This window comes from Gallus gallus, chromosome 2, assembly GCF_016699485.2.
Source record: "Gallus gallus isolate bGalGal1 chromosome 2, bGalGal1.mat.broiler.GRCg7b, whole genome shotgun sequence".
In the NCBI taxonomy this organism is placed as follows: Eukaryota; Metazoa; Chordata; class Aves; order Galliformes; family Phasianidae; genus Gallus; species Gallus gallus.
In genome coordinates this window covers 119,322,862-119,332,011 of record NC_052533.1, presented here as the reverse complement: position 1 = coordinate 119,332,011, position 9,150 = coordinate 119,322,862, and the positions used below count along the sequence as shown (strand labels likewise).

Here is a 9,150-nt window from a genome sequence, read left to right as displayed (position 1 = left end):
TCACACGTTAGTGATGACAACATATAATTGACTTGTTGCTCTGTTTTGTTATGCTACTCAGTGGTTACACTGTCATCAGTGACTTATGAAATTAACTCACTCTTTTTGCATGTATGTCCTCTTTGAATGCATTGGGTAAAGGAAAAGTGGCTTACACCACTCTGGAAATACTTGACATTTATGCTGTCGTCACTTTAGAAACATGATGAAACTACAGTACAAAAACTTGGGAAATGTAGTGGTCATTTTGTATTATTCTGTGCAATTCTTAGAGATTTTTCATTCTTTGCAGGACTGAGTTCCAAAACTAAATATGCATTTAATATTACTAATAATGATTTTAAGTCTTCACACTTCAGAATGTTAAGTGTTGGACTCCAGTTCTCAGAGAAGATTCTTTGGGATGACACTTTATATCAACATCCTTTATATACACACACATATAACTTGTTACTGTGGAGTAAGAATGATCAAAATATAATCTTAGTTGAAAAGGAATTCCCGTTAGATATTTCATTATATAAATGCCCAACTCAAACAGAAAAAATGGTGCTAGAATCACCTTAACCAAATTAAATAACTTCACAAGCTCCAACACACTAATACTGGTAAACAAAGACAAAGATTGTTTACCAGTAGTTGCAATTCTTCAAGCAAAAGTTCCAAGAGGTTTTTTCCATTGTAGTGCTTGCAGAAGTAATGCTCAAAGCCAAACTCTTTTGCTATGATGAAAGATTAAATTAAATGTATTTTTCATTTTTTCAATTTTACTGAAGAAAATAATTATGCAAGGAAACTAAAAGAAAAAAATAAAATATGGATCAAAACAGCAAAACAGAAATAACAAAACTGAGATGATCTCTCTGTTTCTCTCTGTAAAGTATATGCCCTCCAGAAGGAATTACAAACTGGTCCTGAAGAACCCCAGAAAATTTGCCATCCTAAACTTGACTGACAGATATGTCAGCTCAGTTTCATTAACAAAATAAACAACAACAAAAGCCAGTACTGAAAGAAGTGGTATATCTACAGAAGCCTATTCTGAACAAGAGCAAGGAATGAATATATCCTTTACATAATAGCTAAACAGACCAAGATTCTACAAGCTCACATGATGAGCTACATTTCCTCCCATACTCTGAATGCTCAGGCAGAGAGCTTAGGCTTTCATTTTTGCACATCCAAAATTTAAAAAGGCAAAAGAGAATTCTTGGAAAATCCCAAGGAGTCAGACACACATACTGCATTTATTGTATTTATGTAGAAATATGGACTCTTGCTTGAAGCTTTACAAATAGTGAATATTCACTTTTACTTGAAAAGAAAACTAGGAACAGATTTTGGATACGTTTAATAAACAATTATATACATATATATATATATTTATACACATATAAACAATTTGATATATATTTAATTTAATAAATTAATAATTTTAATTAACTTAACAATTTAATAAAATTAATTATTATTAATAATTAATTAATTAAAACTAATAATAATAATAATAATAATAAACTGATTGATATATATTATATATATATATATTGTATATTATATAAAAGCCATTCCAGTCTTCTTGAATTAATTTTTATGTGGAGGCACTCCACTGCCTCAAATAAAATATATGTACTAAGAATGATCATAATTACTTTAATTGGAAATGTCTTCCTAATTTCATTTGAGAATAGTACTGATTTTAAAACAGTGTGTTACATCATATATCTAAAATCTAAACACCACAAAAACAGAGCCCCAAAGAAGCAAGAGGCTGTCTATTTATGTTTGCATGTGTGAGTGGGGTATAAATACCAGCAATTGCAATTAGACTGTGAGTCACAGTGACCCATTTGCCTGGGGTGCCAGTAACTAAAAAGAGGGGTAAACTTGCATGTTATGTGGGCACGTGCCAATGTACAGTCACCAATCAGTAGTGAGTACCAAGCTGTATTGGTCAACATTCTGGATAAAAGGTTTGGGAACCAGCTATCAAAGCAGCTGTAAATCTGGGCCAGGTACAGAAGAGATCAAAAGTCATTAAAATGGCTACTGCAGAGACAAGGAGGGTCAAACCAGCTGTGGAGGCCAATGTGGCATTTGGAAATTGTCAAAGTCACCAGCTACCAGTGAAACATATTTGCATGTGTGTTCTTGTGTGAGGCAACTGGGAGTCCAGGAGATTCAGGGAAGAGTTACTGAATAGACTGAGTGTTCAAGGACAGTTACTGGGAGGATTCACTCTGTACAGATGTACATACATATGTATATATTTTCCAATTAGCTTTCATCCTGATCAGCCAGCAAAGAAAACAGGATAAAGTGTTCTGTGTTTGTGTTTGAATGCTGTTTTCTGTGTGCATTGATCTACATGATCAGCTGCACGTGTGTGTGTATGCACTGTATGCATGTGGGCCTGTGTGCCTGTTGTGAACTTGTGTTCAGCCTTGCTGCTGACTCAGTCTGGAAACACTGGCTTGCAGTAGCTTCACCTCTGTTGAGCAAGTCAGATCATAGAATCATGGAATCACAGAATCATAGAATCAAAGAATCATAGAATAGTTTGAGTTGGAAGGGACCTCAAGGATCATCAAGCTCCACCTCCCTTGCCACAGGCAGGCTGCTAACCTCCATATCTAATACTAGACCAGGCTGCCCAGGGCCCCTCCAACCTGGCCTTGAACACCTCCAGGGACGGGACATCCACAACCTCTCTGGGCCGCCTGTTCCATTACTTCACCATTCTCTTGGTAAAGAACTTCTCGCTGATATCCAACCTAAGTCTTCCCTTCTTCAACTTAAAAACATTTGCCTTGTCCTGTCATTATCTATCCTTGTAAAGAGTTGACTCCCCTCCCATTTGTAGGCTCCCTTTACGTACTGGAAGGCTGCAATGAGGTCACCCCACAGCCTTCTCTACTCCAGGCTGAACAAGCCCAGCTCTCTCAGCCTGTCTTTGTAGGGGAGATGCTCCAGATACAGTGTATCCAGAAGTTTCTTTTCCTAATAAACAAACACACCAAAGGAGTTGGAATAATACTTGAATTCATCAAACAGAACAAATGTCTTTATGCTTCAAAGAATTGTTAACTGTTGAAATAAATCTGAGGGGAGGTAATTCAAATCTGTCTACAATCTTCTGTATGCCTTTGTAAGAAAAAAACAAAGATTTTGAGATGCCAGAGCAAAGTAATTTCCATCCTGTTCTGTTTCATCTTTATCAAGAACTCTACAATTAGTTACAAAAACGGAAAGAAATATAATCTCCATATATCCCAAATTCACAAGGAGTGTCCGTTTCCAAAGTCATAATATCAAGAGATGATTACATTTGCCACTGGTACAATTTTGTAGCTGTTCTGTCCATAGCTAAAAAAACTGTTAAGGAAAAATGAAAACTTTAGAAATATAGGCTTCTTTTTCATCCCAGTTACTAATTCTGCTGAAGCTGAGCCAAAGGTCCATCATTCTGCCCTTTCTTTTAAAGCAAACTGCCCCAAAAGAGTAAATTGAGAAGTCCATCAGCAGGCATAGTATTAGAGAGGTATAGGTATTTCTGATATCATTCTTCACACTCATCCATTTTGTCTGCAATACATAATAGCTGTGACATTTATGATGAAAGGTTTTAAATAGGTAGAAGAGTAAGAGTGAAAAAAAGGGAGGAGAAAGACTATATAAAAGCTAGGAATTATGGCTTCAATCTGCTTCTTGATGAGGAGACAGAAAAGCAAAAATGTTTATATTGATATCTTGACCTTGACTGATATCTGTCAGGTCTATTGTGGAGCAAGTGCAGTTAGTATCATGCTTTGCAGTTCTGATTCCTTCAGCAGTTCATATTATCTGCTTTGTTTTCTGCTTATGGAATGATAAGGACCTGTAATTTTGTCCTTTCAGTGAGATGGCACCCTCCTGAGAAATGAGGGGCACAGAACTGTGAGCATACCTGTAATGCAATAGCATCTCAGCCCCACTGTAGAGATGAAACCATTTTCTCCCCACAGATGTAGGTAATATTTGTCCAGTATACAGAAACATAGACCCTCTGCTTCCTCATTTTTAACCAACGACATGTAAAAGGAATTTAATAATAATTTTTTTAAAAAGACAATCCAAGTTTCCTGCTTTAAGACAAGACAAGACTTGTTTGGTTGGCTATATCACCAGATATTAATTCCTTTGCTAATAAATCCGTATTTCATTGCCATATGACAAAGTTATTACATACTATAGGAATATCATGAATCGGTCTTTAAAACTGAGATAATTATAATCCACACATTATTTACCATTCAGAGCCCTGTATTCTTACACATAATAATATCTTGAATTATGGTAGGTATGGGGTATTATATATAAATTTTATGGCAGAATTGAAGGTACAAAATATTTGAGAGTTCTTGAATCACAATGTAAAGGATTGTTTACTAGTTTTCTCCTCAGTAGCTATGAGTCTTACCATACTAAAAGCTGACCAGAGAAAAATTGTACTGCTTAGTAAATAGCAAAAGAATACTGAAAGGAAGCACAGGGCATGACAATAAACCTGGACTTATATATAATAATATATATATATTATATATATATAATATATATATATATATTATATATAATATATATATAATATATTATATATATATAATATATATATATATATTAAAATACCCAGCTAATTTTCACTCTGTATGTCAACTTTATTATTTTTACTTTTATCCTAATCAATCTTATGCATAACAATGGACAACAAAGTGTTTGAGGCTACTGGAATATTTTATGTGACCATTATATAAAACAGTTATATAAAACCATTATATAAAAATGTTTTGCCCGACAAAAACAAAACTATGTGTGTTCCCTACATACTGAAGAGGTGATATCACTTATTCTTAGTACAACAGCACATAGAAGAAATTTAAAAGAAAGGACTGCTATCAGTTCCAAGCAAAAAAATGAGTAATTTGTACTGCAGAAGTTGTTGACAGTCACAGTGCTAGTTTGCACCATGGTTCAGTCATGACATTCAATTTCAGCAAATGTGTACCAAGAACCCATCCAGAAGTTTTCCCATGTGCAGCTATGGATCTTGTATTTGCAACACTGTAGAAATGTTCCAAGTATGTTGTTGTTTTTTTTTTTTTAGATTAAGTTTTTCATCAGCTATAAAAAAGTGTAGTTTTTGAAGTGACACTTCTACAAGCTGAAAACTAATGCTAATGAATTTATCATTTTCACAGCTGATGTTCTTTACAGAAAGTGAAAATCCAGAGACAAAATGGTCTAAGTTATACTACATGCACACTGTATGTAGACAAAACTCAATTCAGTCCATGGAGATGTATGTGCATTAGAGTAAACCTTTTTCCCGTTTCGTCAGCAAAGCAGATGGCCAGAATCTGATCACCTTGGTGCACACTACATGTACTGGGGAGAAGCATTCATCAGTTTAATAATCAAAAGCTCTGTATATTTTATTCATTAAAATTATATTTTTCTTTTTTTTTTTTCTAGTTTCTGTTGACATTGTAACATAATTTAAAATGTTAAGTGATTTCAATTATGTTTAAGACATCTTTTCCATCTAACCTGTTGTCAGGCTGCAGCTAGTAGACATTTCCATTTTTATGAGATAAGACAAAATTATTACCTTGCAATGCAACCTTAGCCAAATGCATTGTGGGTGGCAGTAATGCGCATAAGCAATTATTTAGACAATCTGCCACTATCTTAATGTGAAATGGTAGGGGTTTAAAAATCATGCACACTACCCACAATTCCAGTGACACATCACTCAAGTCTTACATATAGCACAGGTATAACCAAGTGATTTCCCCATTGTTAAGGTGTCTCTACCATCTCTATTCTATAAAATAGTCACATCTTAATATTTTTAATTATATTTTTCTTTTACTTGTCTGGTATAAATAAAGTGCAAGTTATTTACACACATACTCTATTATGAGAGCCTGGTCTGTAAACAGTAAACTTGCTCACCTACTTTTTGAAAAATATTTGAATTTAAATAGACAGAAATGCTTCATTCTCACAGTGCTGCCATATTTTCCATGCTTCAAAGATTAATAAAGTCCTAGGTCTAAAACCACACAATGTGGTTCATTGCCACACAATGGAACATCTTTATAATAATATTAGGTAATAGCTCATGTTTTTTTTTTTTGTTTGTTTGTTTTTTTTGTTTTTTTAATGTAAAATTCATGATATCTTTACAGTGAACTAATCAGGGAAAAAGTGGTGTTTTCACTTAATGCTTTCTCCCCATCATTTATAAATCTACTTTTCTTTGATTACCATGGTTTCTACAGTCAAAAATAAGACCAGAAATTATTTAGGTTTCAATACACAATATCATTTTCAAAATACTTTGCATGTTGCTTTTGATAGTTTTGTTATGAGATCTTTTGTCACTCCTATTTTGTGGCTGAGCTGTATTAAATCTTTGACGTACCTTCTTTTCAAGTTCTGTGAAATCAGATTTATGAGCAACAAAAGCATCACACCAGTGAGCTTCTCCAGCTGTAGGCACGCACTGAATGTCCACTGAAGGCTGCTTGTGTTCATGAACAATCGTCTTTCAGTCTTCCAGCTGTGTATTTAAATCAACAGAAAAGACGGAGATAAGAATAAGTAATGATCTAAATATGCTACAAAGAAGTTAACCTTTCTGTCACACAAGACTGTTCCTTACTGTTTAATATATATTTACTTTTACCAAGGTATTTCGTTGTTCCATTAACTTACATTTTATATGCACCACAGAAATCTTTTTATACTGAGCTTCTTAATAAATCTTTAATAAGAATTTCCTGATATATAACAAAATCTCAGCCAGTCAGATTTATTATCTCATCCCTTAGCAATATTCCTACCGATACCACATGAAAAGAAGTCTTGCCAAGAGATGTTTATCTAACTATCATATTTAGATTTTCTCTCACTGAAGGACAGACATTACAGTACATATTTTCTTAACATGTAACAATTTGGGATTTTCTCTGAGAATATTTTCCTTTTAGTATTTCTGACTTCTATATGTTTGTTTATCAAATCCTTTTCTACTGTGCAACAAAAGAAACTGTTCTATGTGGCAATCTTCAGTCTGAAAAGGTCATTTATTATGAAGCTTATTGGATATGCCTAATTTTATATTGTTTAATAAATCTTCAGCTACCCCTACACGTGACAACTCTGAACATTCAGTCAGGGGTTGGATATATCAATGTTTAATGCATCACTTAATAAAAAATTAGCACGTGACTTCAATGAAAAGAGATGTTCTTGGTTTATGTGGTCTGCATCACAGGACCATTATAATGATTTTTATTACAGTGTTAATATTCCTATAGGCATAATATCAAAGTTAACTAATAGGTTTAACAAAGTAAAATAGGCACTGAAACATATCTGTCTTCATGAGGAAAATGTCCTCAGTCCAACACTGACAAGCTACAAAGTACAAAAAAAAATTCACTACAGAGAAGAAACATCTATACATATGCAACAGTCCCTCACTGTAACATAGCTCTGAAAAAAAAAAAAAAAAAAAACATCTTTGACACTGTTATTGTAAAAATATGTGGTCAGCAGTTTTTAAATAAGACAGTGATTGAAAAAGGACAATTATATTTCTTAAATGTTCAATTTGACAAATTACTAAACCTTTGCCAAACACACCATTGTTTCATTTTGTGCAACAGGTCTATTGCAAGTGTCTCTGACAAAATACTCAGTGTCCTATTTTCAAAGTAAATGTTTTTCTTTTTAAAAATGAACACTCATTTTGGAATTCCTAGAATAAAACCTTTACTTTTCTGTAAGGAAGTGCCGTATACAACAGACATTTGTTTAGAATCAAACTTTCTTATAAAAGTCATCTGCTTCAGTTTTGAATGAAATTACTTTTACTCTCATCTGGATACTTAAAAATAGATGTATATTAACTTAACTATGCTCTATGATACAGGGTGTTTGCAAATGATCTTTCTTCTTTTGTACTTAAATGCAAGGTAATATTTTATTAAAAGAGATTCTTACATTGAGCTATTTTAGACAATGAAATTTTTCATGGCATCACTTGTGTTGCTGTGAATTTACTGTAAATTTCATCAATCTTACTGATTCAGTCAATCCATTTCTAAAATGATAGGTTATAATTGCAGCAAGAAATATTTTCAATAATCACCAAAAATATTTAAAGTGATAAAGAATACAAGACCAAAAAGAAGTGCATCTTTGTTGTAAAATGAAATTTCAGAGATGGAAAAGACCATATATGCTATAAGTAAGTATGTTCAGATAACTTGATTAAATTCACTAGATAAAAATCCTCGATCTTCACACTCAGGCAGACTTCTCATGCCTCTCGTGTCTCTGAACTTCTAAGAGGTGTTAGGGCAGAGCAAATCTGAGAACATCTCATGGGGATGAACGTGTACAAGTCTATGAGGTCAGTACACATGCATTCCAGGTAGTGAAGGAACTGGCTGATGTGCTTGTCAAACTGCTTGGCATCATATTTGAAAAATCATAGCTGTCAGGTGAAGTCTGGTGACTGGTGTCGTGGTTTTATGACTTTTGTTATCAGTATTTCACATAATAACATCATGCAGTGCACTGGGAGTTAAACATATAATGCTCCAGTTCTGTGGATTGTCAATATTTCTGGGTACTTGGTTCTCAGAAGAGAAAAAGAACTACATATCCTGTAGGACATCACTGTTCCTTTTCCATTTTTGTTTTAGAGGGAAATATAAAACTGCTTGCAAGTCACGAGACTGCCCTGTTTTTTTCCTGCTCGTCACTGTGGTGTGTGTGCTCCTTAGTCATCTCGCCTTCAGCACTAGGGTAAAGCCTTCAGTTTTGGACACTCTCCCTCTCATTTTATTTGATTTATTAGCTTAAATTCCAATTATATTGTATTATATTGTGCTATCTCACATTCCACTATCATATTTAGTAAATTAAGTTTTCTCCCTTAGCTCATTGCTGCTCTTTTGTTTTTAGGCCCATCTCCCTGCTTTTTCCCTACGACCTTTTCTCCCTCTCCTGGGGCATGGCTCAGTGGGTCCCCCTGCCCCTTTAGTCACAGAACCAGACCAAACGGGACTAAACCACTCCAGAGTTGTTGACAACTGG

General features: G+C 34.1%; 1 long non-coding RNA gene across 1 annotated transcript in view; it reads right to left on the bottom strand.

Annotated features, from left to right (window-relative positions):
- The window catches only part of LOC112531873, a 39,983-nt gene that overhangs the window by 8,703 nt on the left and 22,130 nt on the right, over window positions 1-9,150 (bottom strand). Inside the window, exon 2 of the long non-coding RNA XR_003073983.2 lies at window positions 6,464-6,601. This is a non-coding gene — a long non-coding RNA (uncharacterized LOC112531873). The remainder of the gene's footprint in view (window positions 1-6,463; window positions 6,602-9,150) is intronic.